The sequence below is a fragment of the Gadus morhua genome, chromosome 19 (assembly GCF_902167405.1).
Source record: "Gadus morhua chromosome 19, gadMor3.0, whole genome shotgun sequence".
Taxonomy (NCBI): Eukaryota; Metazoa; Chordata; class Actinopteri; order Gadiformes; family Gadidae; genus Gadus; species Gadus morhua.
Window position 1 is genome coordinate 3,472,595 of NC_044066.1, and position 12,926 is coordinate 3,485,520.

Here is a 12,926-nt window from a genome sequence, read left to right on the forward strand (position 1 = left end):
TTTGACAATTTCCATTAAATACCGTTGAGATATGAGCATCCAACATCACTCTGACCGCTCAGTGGTGATCTATTTTTGTTGCCGGAAGCAATTTCATTCGTTTATATGATTAAAAAGACAAACAAATCACAATCTATTGTCAATTATTATTATTAACAGTACATTTTACTAGTATAACCGTTGTATAAAGCAATATCACACTCGAGGTCGCAATGTTGTCGGTTTGTCGCTCTATATCAGCGCTGCTGTGATTGGCCGCCGGCTGGCATCGTGTGTCAGGCCGGCGTCGTGTGCAAAATGCAAGCACCCATATAGTATATCTATGGTGCGCACGGTAGTGACGTTGAAGTTCTTCGGCAGCAACAGTTATATATCTGTTGGATATCAAATACATGTATTAAATGTATTATGTTCATAAGAACCCATATTTATTTTTATTGTATTTATTTACAATCGTGTTAACTTTAAGAGTATTATACTGATTACTTTTGTTCAAAGTTCAAAGTCTGAAAGTGTTCTTTCCTTGTTCAGCTAAAATCTGTTTTATTTTTAAGTGGCAATGTACAATTATTTGTTATGTCAAATATCCTGCCACAATTTATAAAAAATAAACGTTATTTTTGAATTGCAGTCACATGTTTTTTTTTTAGTGTAGAATTCTGTTCTTTTTTACACCTCACACATCACACATATCAAAAACCTATCTCATATTCAAAGCTATCTAAGATATCAATAAGCTAATGTTGCAGCTGAAATGTTCCAACATGTCAGTAGAACTACGCAGAAGTGCTTGTCTATGGTAGGAAAGGCCTGTGTGTAAAAAAGCGTAGTCTGAACTGAAGCTGGGTAGCTGGTTTTAGTAGGCCTATAGTACTGGTGCACCCCCTGTAATCTCAGATGCACCCCAAGGCATTCTGTTCTGGAACCGGGCCTGCTTTATGAGTGACCATAGCGTCTTTGCAGCGCAATTCGATCTGATGTGAACGTAGTTAGACGTCATAGTTCTACTAGGCTCTGCTAGACTACTATGTATCCCCACATCACGACTCATTACAATGGGTGCCCGGTCATTCAGATGTTCAGCACCCAGGCTCTGGAACTCCCTCCCCCCACACATAAAAAAGTCAGACACCAAGTCACAACTCAAAACTCACCTGTTCAAACTCGCACACAACGTCTAACTGATCACTGTCTAACTAATTGATCGTTTGTTTGTTTGTTTTGTCTTGTTTTTGTTTTATTTATTTATTAGTATTATTTTTCCACAATGTCTTGTTTTTAAACAATTTATGATAACTTTATGCTCTGTAAGGTGACCTTGGGTGTCTTTAAAGGCGCCCTTTTTTTTAGGCTGAGGCTACCTTCCACCACGTCTCCTCAACGTGACGTCATCGCCGAATGGCGTTAGAAAACACCTGTTACTGCTAAAAACGACTAAAACTGGACTTTAACACTATTTTGGAGAAATTGTATAAATGATACACATATTTTGAGTGCTTTAAATAGGCTTCCCATTAATCAAAACTCCCGTTAACCTGCACGTAGGCCTTTAACAAAGGCTTATTACAACGGACCTTAATATAAAGCGTTACCCAAATGACTTTGTCAGACCTAGTTGCCGCTCTGGATTCTAACGCTGGCTGCTCTCCTCCCAGCTGGGTATATCTGAGGACCTAATAGAGGCCTGTCAGAAGTCGAATGCCTCCTAATAGAGGCTTGTCAGAAGTCGAATGCCTCCTAATAGAGGCCTGTCAGAAGTTGAATGCCTCCTTCTCCTAGCCTCCCCACGCCCCTCCCAATACACACCATCTTCAATGCGTCGAAAACATTGAATAAACTAGTACAACACAAAATAACATAACATTTAATCATAGGCCTATAAATACTATATTTATTATATTATTATTATGCCCCTCCCCCATGCCAAACACACACAATAAGATACAATTACATATATACAAAAAAGATATTTATAAATATAATGAATTATATCGTATCATGGAATGTAATATAAACAATATCATTATAATCCCTCCATCTCTCCTATGTTGCCTCTCTTTCAGCCCTCTCTACAGTTATAGGAGGGCTTGACTACACTGTTATTATCAGGACACTTATTAGTATGTGGGCGTGTTTGTGTGACTGTGTACATGTTTGCGTGTAGAGGGTGTAGGCTTGTGTGTAACAATAACAATGTTTGTGTGTGCGTGTGTTGGTGTGTGTGTCAGCGACAGGCCATGGTCTCTGTACTCATGAGGGTTGCCGATGTGCTTGGTAGAGTATGACACACAAGCTCTATCTTTATACCATCGTATCATACATATAGCTAATAGATAACTCGGTCCTTGGTAGCTCAGATAACTACCTAATGTACCTATCATAGGTAGCTGCCAGGTACCATATCAACGTGTGCCTTTCCTTCCCTGATATTATTTATATTAGAGAAATGATTTAACAAATCAAATAGTAGACATTCCCATGTATTATGTTGTGTTTATTTTTGTTTATTCACGGAAATAAATGATTCTGTATTTTATTTTTATATTAGCTTACTTTGGCAACCGGGTATGGAACAGTTAAGGGAAGAAAGATCGAAAGGGAAACCGAATTCGATGACTGTGCAGTATCTTGGCCTCCTGGAAAATCCCTAGGAGGTGCAGCCTCTGTGTGTGTATCGTACACACACACACACAGTGAGAGAATGCGTGATAAACCCATTCTGTAGGATTTGGCACTATTTTCTGTGTGTGCTGGTATCTTAATACATTGAATATAGAGCTTGATTGATCATTGGTGAAACGGGGGGGTTAGGCAAGTGCACAGACTGACAATGGTGACGGGGCAGTCCATAGGTTTATTGTTGGCACAGATGATCAGGATCGGGCAGGCAGAGTAAACGGGGGCAAGCAAGAGTTCGGGGACCGGCAGGCAATCAGGTAGACTGGGGGTTCTGTCGGCGAGCGGGTATTCGGGCAGGCGAGGGGTCGGTATCAGGAGGGCAGACAGGCAGAGAACAGGGAAGCATACAGGCCGGCAGGGACTCGACAACAGGCGGGTGGTCAGACAGGCGAGGGTTCTGGAACAGGCATGATCAGCGTGGTAGAAACAGTTCTGGAGTTGCGGGAAATCTCTGTGAGTAACGAGAGACGATCTGGCAGAGACTGAGTGGAGAGAGAGGATTTATATAGGGGGAGCACACGTGAAGGTGGTTGGGTTAATCAGGGGAGATCAGGGTGGCAGGCAGGTGAATGGGAGAACCAGGGGCGGACCGTGACAATTGGATAAAAATAGAAAATGCATTTCCTGCAGAAAATGCGGTGAGTGCTGTAGTACAAAGTGAGGTTGAAAATATGTTTTACTAATGCCACATAGATTAAAGGGACTCTCACCTTTGTTGCATTTGAGAATTACAGCACATTCAAATCATCCCGCCTTCCTCCAATGCCCCACCCCCTAAGCGTTATTTTTTAGAGTACTGTAACGACCTCGCCGGTGACATAATGATGTCGAGTCATTAGTAGTTGAAGGTAGTTTTAATGAACCAAAACCAGGTCACTGAAACCCGTAACATTGTAACCAACGGCAGAAAACCGACACAAAACAAACCCCGGTTACCCCGGCAACCCCCAACACGGTCTCACTCGCGTGCAGGCCCCCACCCTCCTGTTCTTCCAAGGCCCTCCCCCAGCTGACCTAATGATTCGCCCCCACGCTGATTGACAAGAAGAAGATTACAATACATGCACATAGAACAACTGGCATAGCGGACAACGAAATATAATGTAACACATAACACACAAACTATTTAACTGTCCCAGGGTCGCTACAGTACAAAAGTTTTAGACTCCCATGGGTTATGTTTAGACTCCCAGGGGTCATAATATCTACCAGGGGTCTAGTAAACAAGAAATTTAGCAGGTGGCTCACTGTAATTTTATGGGCTTCGTGTGATACCGTTTTGAGGCCCCATGTTGAAGGACAGTGGTCCCACTGAGTATAAGAAAGGTGTATGAGCATTACAAACAGAGTAGCGGGACAACGTAGCGTCTGAGGCCGAAATGGGTCCCCTAATCGGACTGAATGGTGCGGTTGGGTGCCAACGGTCTGGAGGTCTTCCTGTAGCTCCAGAGTAGCGGGACAACGTCGCGTCTGAGTCCGAAATGGGTCCCGTAATCGGACTGAGTGGTGCGGTTGGGTGCCAACGGTCTGGAGGTCTTCCTGTAGCTCCAGAGTAGCGGGACAACATCGCGTCTGAGTCCGAAATGGGTCCCGTAATCGGACTGAGTGGTGCGGTTGGGTGCCAACGGTCTGGAGGTCTTCCTGTAGCTCCAGAGTAGCGGGACAACGTCGCGTCTGAGTCCGAAATGGGTCCCGTAATCGGACTGAGTGGTGCGGTTGGGTGCCAACGGTCTGGAGGTCTTCCCGGAGCTCCAGAGTAGCGGGACAACTTCGCGTCTGAGTCCGAAACGGGTCCCCTAATCGGACTAAGTGGTGCGGTTGGTTGCCAACGGTCTGGAGGTCCTGAGAATCATCCAGGGGAGCGGGACCACTTGGCTTCTGAGGCCGAATCGGGTCCCCTTGTCGGACTGAATGGTGCAGTTGGTGGCCAACAGTCTGGAGGTCTTCCTGAGGCTCCAGAGGAGGGTAACTCTGTGAGTCTGAGTCCGAGATGAGTCCCCTAATCGGACTGAATGGTGCAGTTTCAGTACGCCGTGGACCACTTTGGTCTGCCATCGTCAGTCGCTACGGTCGCTACTCGCTACTGTCTGCCGTGGAATCAAAACAAACCCTCTAGTTGAGGACGCGCCTTGATGACGCGGGCCCGAATGCGCCACAAGAAGCAGACGGAAAACCTTATATATCCATGCAGCAAACAGACAGGTCTGTCGGCCAATAAGGTCATTCGGTCCGAAGAATTTTATTGGTTGAAGTTTTCACTAAATATTATGAGAGTAAAATAATTGTTTGTTTTTACTCCTGGTGGGTCTGTCTTGCATATTAGAGTGTTATTACCTTATTAATACCAATTTAACCTTATCCAAAAAAAGTGTAAAAATGCAACAAAGGTAAGAGTCCCTTTAAGACAAAGAAACGTTAAATGGCTTGAAACAAGTGGAGGGATTTGAACAGAGTTCAAAAGTCTAAATGGAGTAAACAATGTAAACATGCATTCCAATTAAAAAAATGTAAATGGTTGGAGACAAATAAAGTGACAGCTGAATGAAAAGCCCAAAGAATTGCTAAAAATGCAGAAGTGTAAGAAGAATTGAACTGAAGATTCTGACATGTCAAATGTATTGCCCTGCACTGCTGAACATCCTGTATGATGAAATCGAAAACTGACCGACGCTGAATTGCATTATCTGAAGAAGCAAAGGGCTGAAATACAAGCTGGAAGCTGAACTGTAATACTGTCAAAGCTGGAAGATAGTAGTAGTAGTGGTGGAACGTTGCATTTTTAATGTCTACAAATATTCTAGACTAGAGAGCAATCAATGAAACCTTATGCGGGATCAGATAAAGTCGGCTCTTTGCTGCGCAAAGTATGTTTCATAAATCAGCACATTAAGATAAATGTAGTTGTCACACAAGCTATTTTGGATTTTTGTAATATGGGGGGGGGAAATGCTGTGAAAAAATGTATGCACAGTGCGTTCAGGATTAGGACTGATATATATGTCGGCCTAGGCCTAATCAATTGTGTTTTAAGCATTCATATTATTGCACTCCCTCTCCTGGAACCGTCACCTTATCGTGGTGGAGAGGTTTGCGTGTCCCTGTGAACCTGAGGGCTGTGTTGTCTGGAGCCTTGTGCTCCTGGTAGGGTCTCTCATGGCAGAGTGGTCTCAGGTGAGGGGCCAGACTAAGAATGGTTCAAAAATCCTCAATGAATATCGGAATAAGAGGAGATGTGACCCGGCCCGGAGGAAGCCCGGGGCCCCCGTCTGGAGCCAGGCCCAGACGGAGGGCTCGATGGCGAGCGCCTGGTGGCCGGGTTTGCCACGGAGCCCGGTCGGGCAGAGCCCGAACAAACTACGTGGCACCCCCCCTCTCTTCATCTCATGGGCCCACCACCTGTGGGAAGACCCGTTGGGGTCGGGTGCGCAGCCACATGGGTGGCAGCGAAGGTCAGGGGTCTCGACGGACCAGACCCGGGCGGCAGAAGCTGGCTCTGGGGACGTGGAACGTCACCTCGCTGTGGGGAAAGGAACCGGAGCTTGTGAGGGAGGTGGAGCGCTATCAGTTAGATCTGGTAGGGCTTACCTCCACGCACAGTCTCAGCTCTGGTACCGTACTCCTGGATAAGGGTTGGACTCTATTCTTCTGCGGAGTTGCCAAGGGCGTGAGGCGCCGGGCGGGTGTGGGGATACTCATAAATCCCCGGCTGAGCGCCGCGGTGTTGGAGTTTACCCCGGTAGACGAGAGGGTCGCCTCCCTGCGCCTAAGGGTTGTAGGGGGGAAAACTCTGACTGTTGTTTGTGCGTATGCACCAAACAGCAGCTCAGAGTACTCGGCCTTCTTGGCAACCGGGTATGGAACAGTTAAGGGAAGAAAGATCGAAAGGGAAACCGAATTCGATGACTGTGCAGTAGGGATGGGACGAAATATCGTTTGGCGAAATATCGCGATACAAAACGTGACGATACGCATCGAGTTTGAAAAAAATGGATCGCGAAATGATGGCACTGCCACGTGATTTGTATAGTATATAAATATTTAGTTTGTGCGTTTGTGGGGCAGGCATGCAGTACCATCGGTTGGTCAAGCAGGGGAAAACTAAATGGAAAAAAAAATTCGGGAACGGTGCAGTGCGTCACGTCACAGTCAGGTCACAGCGCATGCGTTAGCAGCAACTACCTTGCCCTCAAACCGCCGGACAATGGAGTCGAATGAGGTCGAAATTGAGGACGCTCCGCCTGGATACAGGTCATTTGTCTGGCAGTATTTCGGCTTTCTCATTAAAAAAGACAAAGACGGCAATAGAGTAACTGACAAGACTAAGACTGTGTGTAAGCTATGCAATGCCGTCACTCCGTACACCACCTCCAACACGACAAACATGGGCCACCACCTTCAACGTCACCATAAAGATGTGAAGAAGGCCCCAGAGAAAACAAACCTACCGAAGGGACAACTGACCATGAAACAAGCACTGACACCAACTCTACCCCTGTCAAGTCCGCGTGCAAAACAGATAACCAGGCTCATTGGCGAGTTCATAGCGGACTATATGGCTCCATTTAACATTGTAGAGAACAGAAAATTCATCCAAATGTTCAAGGTGCTGGAGCCCAAGTTTAAGGTGCCATGCCGAGGACATTTTTCAGAGAAGGTTATTCCGGAAATTTACAATGAAACCAAACAAAGCGTGAAAGAGTGTCTCAAAAATGCCGACTGCATCGCCCTGACCACCGACGGCTGGACGTCGCGTGCAACACAGAGTTATATCACCATCACGGCACAAGTCATCGACGAGAAATGGGAGAGTAAAAGCTTTGTGTTGCAAACTCGTGAGTTAAGTGAAAGTCATACTGGTGTTAACATAGCTCACGTGTTGAGAAATGCACTGAGAGAGTGGGAGCTAACGAGGCCACAAACAACCATCGCTTGTGTCACAGACAACGCAAGCAACATGGACATTGCAGTGAGAGAGAGCGGTCTCCATCCTCACATCAAGTGCTTGGCGCACGTTGTGAATCTGGCCAGTAAGCGAGGCTTGGCTGTATCCCGCGTCGCGCGCCTTCTTGGCCGTGTGCGAAGAGTAACTACATTCTTTCACAAGAGCACCACGGCCACCGCCGTCCTGGCCAACAAGCAAACCCAGTTGGAGCTGCCTCGGCATAAGCTCATCACCGATGTCCAGACCAGGTGGAATAGCACGTACGAAATGCTTGCGCGCTACCTGGAACAAAGAGCAGCTGTTTCAGCAGCGCTCAGCAGCCCAGAAATCCGAAGGAATGCCAGAGAAATCGACACCCTGGATAACACTGATATATCAGATGTAGAAGACATAGTGAAACTGCTTAAGCCACTGAAGACAGCCACAACAGTTGTCTGTGATGAAAAAGAGCCCACTGTTTCACTTATAATGCCACTGAAGTACATGATCGAGCAAAGCATGTCACCAGACGAAAATGACACACAGACCATCGCCAACATGAAAAGCGCAATCCTACGCGACATCTCGGACCGGTATTCTGGGGACTGTAATGATATGCTGCAGGAGTGCACAGCGCTTGACCCACGATTCCGAAGCCTGTCCCATCTGAATAATGAACAACGCGAGTCCGTCTATGCCCGGATACGTGAAAAAGCTGCAGGACCTCATTTGCCACGCAACCAGGTAGACTAACTTTCATTAAAAAAAAGAGGTGTGCTGAGCGTGTGTGTAACTGTGTATGCGTAGGCTACAGCCTGAAAACGTATTTCTCATATCGATTGTTTTTTTTAAATTAGTCGATCCGAGGGAGGGAGAGAGAGAGAGAGAGTGTGTGTGACAGAGAGAGAGTGTGTGTGTGTGTGTGTGTGTGTGTGTGTGTGTGTGTGTGTGTGTGTGTGTGTGTGTGTGTGTGTGTGTGTGTGTGTGTGTGTGGGGGATTGAAAGACAAATGTTTGAGCTAGTTTTTCTATTTTATTTTTTTAGACCAGTGACACTGATGAAAGAACAACGAGGGCCAGTGCTTCAACACCAGGAGCAGCAGAGCAGGCCATGGTCGAGGTTGAGACGGCACAGGGAGCAGAGCCAGTAGAAGGAGAAAGGCAGATGCAGGATGTGACACAGCCTCCCCCACCAAAGAAGACAGCGCTAGAAGATCTCCTTGGGAGCTCCTACACTACTCTTGAGCCAGTGCAGTCCAGCAGAGGGATTGAAATGGAGATAGTCGCCTACAGAAATGGGATTCCTATCCCACTCAACAGTAGTCCACTTGAGTGGTGGAAAGTTAATGCATATGCTTACCCCATACTTGCCCCCCTTGCCAAAGCCTACCTTTGCATTCCTGCTACGTCAGTGCCCAGTGAACGGGTCTTTTCGACGGCAGGAGACATTGTGTGTGCTCAAAGATCACTAATTACACCAGAACATGTCGATATGTTAGTTTTTCTGAAGAAGAACCAGTCCTAGGCCAGGGCCATGACTTAAAAGAGGCTGAGCTAACGTAATGTAGGGTTAAGTGTTCTTGTTTGTGTTTGAAAGGTTGGGCCGTGTGTTTCCTAGTGTGCAACTAAAACAAAAATAAATACGTTGTAATTACGCAGTAATAGTTTGTCTTTTTTGATATCGTATCGTGACATATCGTTTCGTGACCCTGGCATATCGAGGTGCATCGTATCGTGAGTTTAAGTGTATCGTCCCATCCCTACTGTGCAGTATCTTGGCCTCCTGGAAAATCCCTAGGAGGTGCAGCCTCTGTGTGTGTATCGTACACACACACACACACAGTGAGAGAATGCGTGATAAACCCATTCTGTAGGATTTGGCACTATTTTCTGTGTGTGCTGGTATCTTAATACATTGAATATAGAGCTTGATTGATCATTGGTGAAACGGGGGGGTTAGGCAAGTGCACAGACTGACAATGGTGACGGGGCAGTCCATAGGTTTATTGTTGGCACAGATGATCAGGATCGGGCAGGCAGAGTAAACGGGGGCAAGCAAGAGTTCGGGGACCGGCAGGCAATCAGGTAGACTGGGGGTTCTGTCGGCGAGCGGGTATTCGGGCAGGCGAGGGGTCGGTATCAGGAGGGCAGACAGGCAGAGAACAGGGAAGCATACAGGCCGGCAGGGACTCGACAACAGGCGGGTGGTCAGACAGGCGAGGGTTCTGGAACAGGCATGATCAGCGTGGTAGAAACAGTTCTGGAGTTGCGGGAAATCTCTGTGAGTAACGAGAGACGATCTGGCAGAGACTGAGTGGAGAGAGAGGATTTATATAGGGGGAGCACAGGTGAAGGTGGTTGGGTTAATCAGGGGAGATCAGGGTGGCAGGCAGGTGAATGGGAGAACCAGGGGCGGACCGTGACAATTGGATAAAAATAGAAAATGCATTTCCTGCAGAAAATGCGGTGAGTGCTGTAGTACAAAGTGAGGTTGAAAATATGTTTTACTAATGCCACAGATTAAAGGGACTCTCACCTTTGTTGCATTTGAGAATTACAGCACATTCAAATCATCCCGCCTTCCTCCAATGCCCCACCCCCTAAGCGTTATTTTTTAGAGTACTGTAACGACCTCGCCGGTGACATAATGATGTCGAGTCATTAGTAGTTGAAGGTAGTTTTAATGAACCAAAACCAGGTCACTGAAACCCGTAACATTGTAACCAACGGCAGAAAACCGACACAAAACAAACCCCGGTTACCCCGGCAACCCCCAACACGGTCTCACTCGCGTGCAGGCCCCCACCCTCCTGTTCTTCCAAGGCCCTCCCCCAGCTGACCTAATGATTCGCCCCCACGCTGATTGACAAGAAGAAGATTACAATACATGCACATAGAACAACTGGCATAGCGGACAACGAAATATAATGTAACACATAACACACAAACTATTTAACTGTCCCAGGGTCGCTACAGTACAAAAGTTTTAGACTCCCATGGGTTATGTTTAGACTCCCAGGGGTCATAATATCTACCAGGGGTCTAGTAAACAAGAAATTTAGCAGGTGGCTCACTGTAATTTTATGGGCTTCGTGTGATACCGTTTTGAGGCCCCATGTTGAAGGACAGTGGTCCCACTGAGTATAAGAAAGGTGTATGAGCATTACAAACAGAGTAGCGGGACAACGTAGCGTCTGAGGCCGAAATGGGTCCCCTAATCGGACTGAATGGTGCGGTTGGGTGCCAACGGTCTGGAGGTCTTCCTGTAGCTCCAGAGTAGCGGGACAACGTCGCGTCTGAGTCCGAAATGGGTCCCGTAATCGGACTGAGTGGTGCGGTTGGGTGCCAACGGTCTGGAGGTCTTCCTGTAGCTCCAGAGTAGCGGGACAACATCGCGTCTGAGTCCGAAATGGGTCCCGTAATCGGACTGAGTGGTGCGGTTGGGTGCCAACGGTCTGGAGGTCTTCCTGTAGCTCCAGAGTAGCGGGACAACGTCGCGTCTGAGTCCGAAATGGGTCCCGTAATCGGACTGAGTGGTGCGGTTGGGTGCCAACGGTCTGGAGGTCTTCCCGGAGCTCCAGAGTAGCGGGACAACTTCGCGTCTGAGTCCGAAACGGATCCCCTAATCGGACTAAGTGGTGCGGTTGGTTGCCAACGGTCTGGAGGTCCTGAGAATCATCCAGGGGAGCGGGACCACTTGGCTTCTGAGGCCGAATCGGGTCCCCTTGTCGGACTGAATGGTGCAGTTGGTGGCCAACAGTCTGGAGGTCTTCCTGAGGCTCCAGAGGAGGGTAACTCTGTGAGTCTGAGTCCGAGATGAGTCCCCTAATCGGACTGAATGGTGCAGTTTCAGTACGCCGTGGACCACTTTGGTCTGCCATCGTCAGTCGCTACGGTCGCTACTCGCTACTGTCTGCCGTGGAATCAAAACAAACCCTCTAGTTGAGGACGCGCCTTGATGACGCGGGCCCGAATGCGCCACAAGAAGCAGACGGAAAACCTTATATATCCATGCAGCAAACAGACAGGTCTGTCGGCCAATAAGGTCATTCGGTCCGAAGAATTTTATTGGTTGAAGTTTTCACTAAATATTATGAGAGTAAAATAATTGTTTGTTTTTACTCCTGGTGGGTCTGTCTTGCATATTAGAGTGTTATTACCTTATTAATACCAATTTAACCTTATCCAAAAAAAGTGTAAAAATGCAACAAAGGTAAGAGTCCCTTTAAGACAAAGAAACGTTAAATGGCTTGAAACAAGTGGAGGGATTTGAACAGAGTTCAAAAGTCTAAATGGAGTAAACAATGTAAACATGCATTCCAATTAAAAAAATGTAAATGGTTGGAGACAAATAAAGTGACAGCTGAATGAAAAGCCCAAAGAATTGCTAAAAATGCAGAAGTGTAAGAAGAATTGAACTGAAGATTCTGACATGTCAAATGTATTGCCCTGCACTGCTGAACATCCTGTATGATGAAATCGAAAACTGACCGACGCTGAATTGCATTATCTGAAGAAGCAAAGGGCTGAAATACAAGCTGGAAGCTGAACTGTAATACTATCAAAGCTGGAAGATAGTCGTAGTAGTGGTGGAACGTTGCATTTTTAATGTCTACAAATATTCTAGACTAGAGAGCAATCAATGAAACCTTATGCGGGATCAGATAAAGTCGGCTCTTTGCTGCGCAAAGTATGTTTCATAAATCAGCACATTAAGATAAATGTAGTTGTCACACAAGCTATTTTGGATTTTTGTAATATGGGGGGGGGAAATGCTGTGAAAAAATGTATGCACAGTGCGTTCAGGATTAGGACTGATATATATGTCGGCCTAGGCCTAATCAATTGTGTTTTAAGCATTCATATTATTGCACTCCCTCTCCTGGAACCGTCACCTTATCGTGGTGGAGAGGTTTGCGTGTCCCTGTGAACCTGAGGGCTGTGTTGTCTGGAGCCTTGTGCTCCTGGTAGGGTCTCTCATGGCAGAGTGGTCTCAGGTGAGGGGCCAGACTAAGAATGGTTCAAAAATCCTCAATGAATATCGGAATAAGAGGAGATGTGACCCGGCCCGGAGGAAGCCCGGGGCCCCCGTCTGGAGCCAGGCCCAGACGGAGGGCTCGATGGCGAGCGCCTGGTGGCCGGGTTTGCCACGGAGCCCGGTCGGGCAGAGCCCGAACAAACTACGTGGCACCCCCCCTCTCTTCATCTCATGGGCCCACCACCTGTGGGAAGACCCGTTGGGGTCGGGTGCGCAGCCACATGGGTGGCAGCGAAGGTCAGGGGTCTCGACGGACCAGACCCGGGCGGCAGAAGCTGGCTCTGGGGAC

The 12,926-nt window shown here is 47.2% G+C and overlaps 1 long non-coding RNA gene across 1 annotated transcript; it reads left to right on the top strand.

Moving 5' to 3' along the window:
* Positions 1–7,921: 7,921 nt before the first annotated feature.
* LOC115531938 (uncharacterized) lies at positions 7,922–9,254 on the top strand. Its single transcript, XR_003973968.1, has 2 exons — positions 7,922–8,344; positions 8,645–9,254. It is a non-coding gene; the product is annotated as an uncharacterized LOC115531938 (long non-coding RNA).
* The last annotated feature ends 3,672 nt before the right edge of the window (positions 9,255–12,926 follow it).